Below are 7,231 nucleotides of genomic sequence, written 5' to 3' on the forward strand. Positions count from 1 at the left end.
AAAAATTCGCCGATTCAGTTCAGAATCAGGATCGGGGCCGATTCCCTGAATCGTTTTGTAAATCGATTCAGGGCGGATACTGATTCTGACAAGATGAGGGAAAGCCCTTGAGTTCTCTCCTGCTGACTGGGGTGTACACCTAGCTTCGACCTTGTGGTAGGGCACGTCTCCCATGGGTTTTAAACCGTCATTCTAGCCCCTAGCCAAGAAGATGAAGCCCTTGTGGGTACGGTTCCTAGAATTTAGGGTATAGTAAGGATCTGTGATCCAAATATGTGTTGAATGCAGCTTTCTACTTGAACAAGGGACTGATTTGCAATAAAGTGAGCAGTTTTAACCAATGTTGTCAGTATCGGTGTGTATGGGAATGTATCGTATCGGCAGAAAATCAATACACATCACCCCTTAATCGGCTATTTTTAATAAATATAAAAAATACTAAAAAATAAATTTTAATAAATTTTAAATATTTGTAATGGTTTTAACATGTGTAACGTTCTGATTGACACTTAATTTTTTATTTTTATTTTTTGGCTGATACAGAACTGTTCACGTGAGTATCGGTATGCCGATACAGCTCAATAGTCGGCCAAACGGTTCAGGGCGGATACCGATACTGACAACATTGGTTTTTAACTGCTTGGGGTGGGCCATACAGAAAGGCATCTTTGTTTTCTTTCTTGGCCCTACCACCTGAACTGGGCCCTACCATCTGAACCGTTACATATAAAAAAAAAGTTCTCCAATAATTTATTCAGAATATGAAAGTGCAAACAAATTTACAATAATTCCAGCCACGTCCTCCAAAGGCAAATCAGCTTTTGGAAAAATGACAGCCAAACAAGTTTACAAAAGAAAGCTGTCCCCCTTAACATGCTATATTCTCGCTCCTTCACAAGTTGGTCACAAGCCGCCACACAGGGCCACAAGACATTTGATTGATTTCACTCCCTTGCTGCTGAATAAAGGCCAATATCTAAGGGTGTCAATGGGTCAGGTTTGATCCAGACCCTATCTGTACCAAACCTTATAGGGTTAGGGTTTGGTGATAATTAAAGGAGGTCCTGTTAGAATCTGGGTCAGACTCAAAGGGTCTGATTAATACATAAATCCGAGCATGGTTTGTCAAATTTCATACCATATACGGGCCTGACCCGAGTTCCAATTAAGATATGCAAATTTTCAATGTGAAAAGGATAAAAAAATATCATTTTACCAGGTATGGTTTGGATCTGGTTCATGTAATCCTTATAGGACAGAATATGGTATTACTTATGGTGGGTCTGATTGGGCCCGGTCCGGACCCTGTACGAGCACCTCAAATCATATTCAGGTTTGGTTCTACTTGGGTCTAAACCAGATCCCACCCATTGACACCCTTATTGGGGAAGCACTTGAGAAGTGTTTTGTCTGCCATTGCTCGAGCTTCTTTTAATAGAATAGCCCTTGAATGTAAGAACTATGGTTGCTAGAAATGGGTCGGGTACCGGTACCGGTACGTGGTGATTTAAAAAGTTTCAGGATAATTTTTATTTGAAACGTATATTGATACAATTTTGAAAAGTATCGGTACAAGTTTTTGATAAACATTGATGTGGTTTTTAGGGAGGCGTTCGTTACACTCCCACGCCAGGGAAGCCTCTTTCCTTTGAAAGCGACACTTTAGAGGGAAAGTGCTTCCTCACAAGAAGAGGTATGAACCAATTTTGACAGGAAATCAAGCTATTTTTTTTGCATTTATTATGTAGGTCTCACCATATATTTCTCATAGACGCTTCTTTCACCCTTTGTAAGAAAGAGATCCTTTTCTTATAAAAGAGAGCCTCTTTCATAAGAAAGAGCATGGAACAAACGCCCAATAAGAGAATTGAAACCAATTTCTGAAAAGTTGATAATATATAATGATACTTATAAATTAAAATAGTTAAATATACATATATAATTAATTATTGTTGTATAATGAACATACATAATCAATCATTGTTGTATATTAAATTTTCAATAGATTATAATATTTCAAATTCCCAATAAAAATAGTGACTTTGTAAAGTGAAATTGTTGTTTATATGCAAAAATATTAATAGAAACTAGCTTGATACTCATTTATAATATAATATAAACATGTTTCTAGGTAAGATGGTACACATTTCTCAAATAATGGGAACACGTTTCTTAAACATTTGACACTTCTGTTTATGATTTTCGAAGGGAGTTTAGTATTAGTATCTGGCACTGGTATGCTTGATACGCGATAAGTGCAACTATGGTAAGAAGAACATTGCTCATCATTGTGTAATATGGGACACTATTTTATACTGAAATGATAAAGCCTCTAACTGACGTGAACAAAAACCGATGGTAATTTGTTTTTTGTTTTTCTTTTTCTCTCCATTTATGTTTTCACTCGGCCATATACTGTTTTCCTTAATGTTCTTGTAATCTAATCTAATCAGACTGAGCCGGCTGATTCGAATTGAATTGAATTGTCACTTCACTGATTTATTGAAAATTGGTTCGAGTAAGTTTTCTTTTCTCTTTTTCAATATTTTATGATAATCATGATATTTTTTTGCTATTATATTTTTAAGTATTAAATGCATATTTTGTAATTTGACTGAACCTTTATCATTTTTTTCTGTATTTTCCTTTTTTAAGTTGATTTTTTGTTTTTTTTTTTTAATTTTAAGTCATTTTTTAAAAAATAAACCCATTCAAAAATTCGATCTTATTTTATTGAGGCTGATTTTCTGAATTGTTTTGAAAAACGATTTGGTTCAGAAACCGAATTTGACAACATTGGTTTTCCTAAACTTAGGCATAGCCATTGGCTGTATGTGCTACAAGGACAAAATTTTAATTAAGAATCCATAAATATGGGATTTTTTGTCTCCACGAATTACTCACTCCATTAAGAACAAGAGATGAACCTATCCTTTCCAATGGGGACCCTATTGAGATCCCTCTGTAATATATCACCAATATAGGATTGTCCAGCTTTCAAATGCAAACCCTCTCTGCTGCAGGAAGATATGGGGCCTCTAAGTGCGTGAACCACTAAATAGATTTGTTCTTTTCCTGCTTGTGTAATCTTGCATGCATGTATGAGAGAGAGAGAGAGAGAGTACCAACTTGTGCTCCATAGCCCAATAGCTAGTGATGTGTATATGGCTATAAATTTATAATTGAGAGAGGGAGAGAGAGTATCAACTTGTGCTCCATAGCCCAATAGGTAGTGATGTGTATGTGACTAAATTTATAATTGAGAGAGAGAGAGAGAACTTGTGCACCATGGCCTAAGAGCTAGTGGTGTGCATGAGACTGCATATCTTTGAATAATTAAATATGGTTTTACATGTTGCTGGAGACCGTTTGATGAGAATCCTTGAGTATTATTTAAAGAAGTAATGATATCATTCTTTAGTTTTGGACTTTTGTTAATGAATCAATCCTGCCAATTGCTTTTAATTACATGAGCCATGGCCCATGGTTTAAGGATGGATAAGGACAAAGCTCATCACTTGTTTGTGGAGTGAAAGTGACAGATGAACACTAAATGAAAAAGCAAAAGATTCGCAGCCTCACACAATAAAAAAGGATTAATGATGTATTTGCGTCTTAAGCATGGCAAAAAGGGAATTCTAACTTCATTGTTTTCAACTACCAGAAAAATGAGTGTATTCTTTTAGAAGAAAAGAAACTAAAATGAGTGTGTTAAGATTTGAGTTGGGGTGCATATATGAGCAATCTCATAAGAAGCTAGTAATACCAATCACATGATTTGAATGGGACCCACATTTAGGTGTTACGAGCCCATGCAAACGTCAACTGGTCGAATCTGGTAAAACCTAGGTGGGTCTGAACTCGGATCTGACTTTGAGGTCTGGGTCTACCATTAAAAAAACCATACTCAGGTCCTATAGGGATTATATAAACCAAACCCAGTCTATACCCTATAAAGTAATAGTTTTTTATCTCTTTTATGTTGAAAAATCATGGATCTTAATAAGAACTCGAGTCAAACCCAGGCCTGATATGAAATTTCATAAACCATACTCGCTCCATATACTAATAAGATCCTTTGGGTACAACTCCGTTCTAATCAGACCTTTTCTTTGTCAACAGACTCTGACACTATAGGTTTTGGTATGGGTTGGATTTGGGTCAAATCCGACCCATTGACACCCCTACATGCAATGCTACCATGTGATTGGCCTTTATAATATTGCTAATTACTGCATACCATCACATAAGCTGGCCTTACTTCGAGTTGAAGGTATGATGTACTATTTTGTAGAAGTTATTTCAGTGCACGCTTGCAACCATCTTAGATACCCACTTGAGAAAGTGTGAGAGTGCCATTCTTGTGAAAGCAGCGTGATCCACTTTTCTCAAGTAAGTAGGCATCAACTTTCTCAACTATCCAGCCTTCTTAGGTTTGTTAACACTTGAAAAAGTGGTTGGGTTGAGCTTCCTTTTCTCACGAAACTGAAGGCAGGGATGGCAGTGGATCGGGGCGGGGGTGGGGAACAAGAACTCCACCCTTGCCCCGTCTTAAAATCCTGCCCTCCATCCCTGCACGGGTTTTGATTTTAACTTTCATCCCCGCTTTCATACCCATTTTATGTCATCCATCTCCGGTACAGGGAACCGTTTCCCCTCGGTCCATTGTCATCCCTAAAAAAGGATTGGGGTTGGGCTGGGGCAGGGCGGGGCAAGGTGGGGATAGGGACTAAGATGGAGCAGGGTGAGAGAAAGCGTAAGTTCAACCCTGCCTCCATCCCCACATGGGTTTTGATTTTAACCTCCATCCCTGCCTCTATTCTCGTTTCATGTCCTCCATCCCCGATCCAAACAAGGCAAAGCTGGGTGGGCAGGACCCGTCTCCCTCGGTCCACTGCCATCCTTAAAGGTATCCTGCTCATCATAAATTTGATAACCAAGTTGCAGGTGGCTTACCTTAAGAGGAAGATTTTGCGGCAAACCGTGTCACTTGATAATGATAATGATAATGATAATGATGACCAAGTTATAGTTTGGTGTGGCAAGTACTCGTCAAAAGTGTGTTAAGATTCTTACCAATGGAGACTTTGTTTGTTTGGTTGGAACCGCTAGTGCACGTCACCTTGTGTTGGGATGTTGCAAGTTCAAATCCCAATGGTATCGTTATATAACTGTTGAAGGACCTAACCCCATCTTGCCTATAAAAAAAAAGTGTGTTAGGCATCTTAGCCTAAAGGTCTACCTTATCATAATATATTTCTTTTTGCTGACAACCATTTGTTTGAGACCGTATCATGTGAGAGGTAATCCAAACATCATTCTTTTTTTTTGTTTTTCAGTGATTTTTTTTTTGTGATTTAGATGTCCTTCATCTAGGTGAATGACTGAAAATTTGGGTAGGATCTATCTGAGAGGTAAAGTATCCAACCATGACATTTGGGCAGGGCCGTACATGTGTTTTATGGGGCTTTAGGCGGAGGAAAAAAATGAGCCCCTTATTAATAGGAGTTCAGGGGCAGGGCCTCGAAATTTTTTGATCCCTTATTAAAAATGGGCTCCCTAATTAAAATAGCCCCCTTATTAATAGTAGGAGTTCGAGGGCAGGACCTCCAATTTTTTGGGGGCCCCAAATGAAAATGGAATCCTTATTAAAAATGGGCCCCTAAAAATTTTTTTGGCCCATGGGCCCTGAGGCCCAAGTCTCATTGCGTTTGGGTTGCCCTTCATCACATGAATGAATGACATCCAAGAGACCCCTGATGGTAATCAGACAGAGGTGCCTCTGACTTGATCATGTCTTTGTTTGAAACCCCATCAGGTCAATGGTAACCCAAACACCATATTTTTTTGTTGTTTTTCAGCCGTTCTTTTTTGTGATTTAGATGCTCTTCATCTATAAGATGAATGGCTCTAAAAATTTCTGTAAGATCCATGAGATAAACTATCCAACCATGGTATTTGGGTTGTTATTAATGACATGGATGAATGACATCCAAAGGCCGCAGGTGCCTCTGATATCATGTCTCTGTTGGAGACCATGTCAGGTCAGCAACTCATCCTCTCCGACTTAACTATGTAAAGGGAAAAAGTGTGCCCGGCATCAGGTGAAACGTGACCAAGTCCATTAAAACAGTGACCAAGTTCATGACTCAGTTTTTCTTAGTTCTTGAACTTTGGAATTATTTGTTATGGTGCCAACGTGGTAAGAGCCTAATTTCTCTGGCAAGTTGGCAAGCATACTACCAAAGGGAGCTCCGATCATCTGGCAAGAGTGGTTTGTGCAAGTCACCATATGATGAGATGTTGCAAGTTCGAACCCCACTGGTATATGGGTGGTTGAATAACTGTCTGACAGTATAAACAAACGTCTGCCTGTTCTGGTTGGCTTAAACTCTAAATAGGGAGGATGCCTTAATTCCCTTGGCTCTATTATAGAAACACACAAAAAAAAAAAAGTTGGCATGCATATTTGGGGTTGAATGACATAACTTGATGGTAAGGTCACACTATCATAACTGTGGGGTCACAAGTTCGAAGCTCAGATTTATTCCTCTGTTGGACTATCAAAAAATTGTTGTCGAGCATACTCCTGTTGATGCCAACAAGTTTGTAAACACTATCATTTAGCAATTTGACAATGATTGATGTTGAATCCTAACCTTCCTGCATACATTTCGGGCCGAGGGCAGGGGTCCTAGCTTTGAAGTTTTATGCAGTTGGCATGGCGACAATAGGTATAGCAGGCTGAGCCAGTGTGACCAGGTCTTCGTGCCAAGTGCGGTTTATTCGGGTTACAATTTTGAAAAAATAAGTCCACTTTTTGAATGATACATAGCAAATTTGTACCGCGAGAGAAAGGTGAAAGAAAGTCTATCAAATCACCAAATAGAACATGAAATCATGAGCTCTCATCACAGAGTTACTATATGTAATCTACCCCTTGAACATGATTTAACTTGGTCAATTGTTGAAGGGCCTTAATCCAATCTAAAGAACGCCGACCAAGTCAAAGCAGTCCCCTCGACTTGACCAGTCCCTACTTAGAACGAGTTGACCCAGCTTGGTCTTCATAAGCCAATTGTCTAGGATGCTATAAAGCCTTGAAAGCCAACACTAAGGGAATGCCTGATTAATGGACATGGTCCCATGACTCTACTCAACTTGAATTAGGATTGTAGCTCAGGTACATGAACTCAACTTGGTCCCCTAATTAATCAGCCAGGGTCTTCAT

The sequence above is a fragment of the Nuphar pumila genome, chromosome 5 (genome assembly GCF_984573655.1).
Source record: "Nuphar pumila chromosome 5, dmNupPumi1.hap1.1, whole genome shotgun sequence".
NCBI classification, from domain to species: domain Eukaryota; kingdom Viridiplantae; phylum Streptophyta; class Magnoliopsida; order Nymphaeales; family Nymphaeaceae; genus Nuphar; species Nuphar pumila.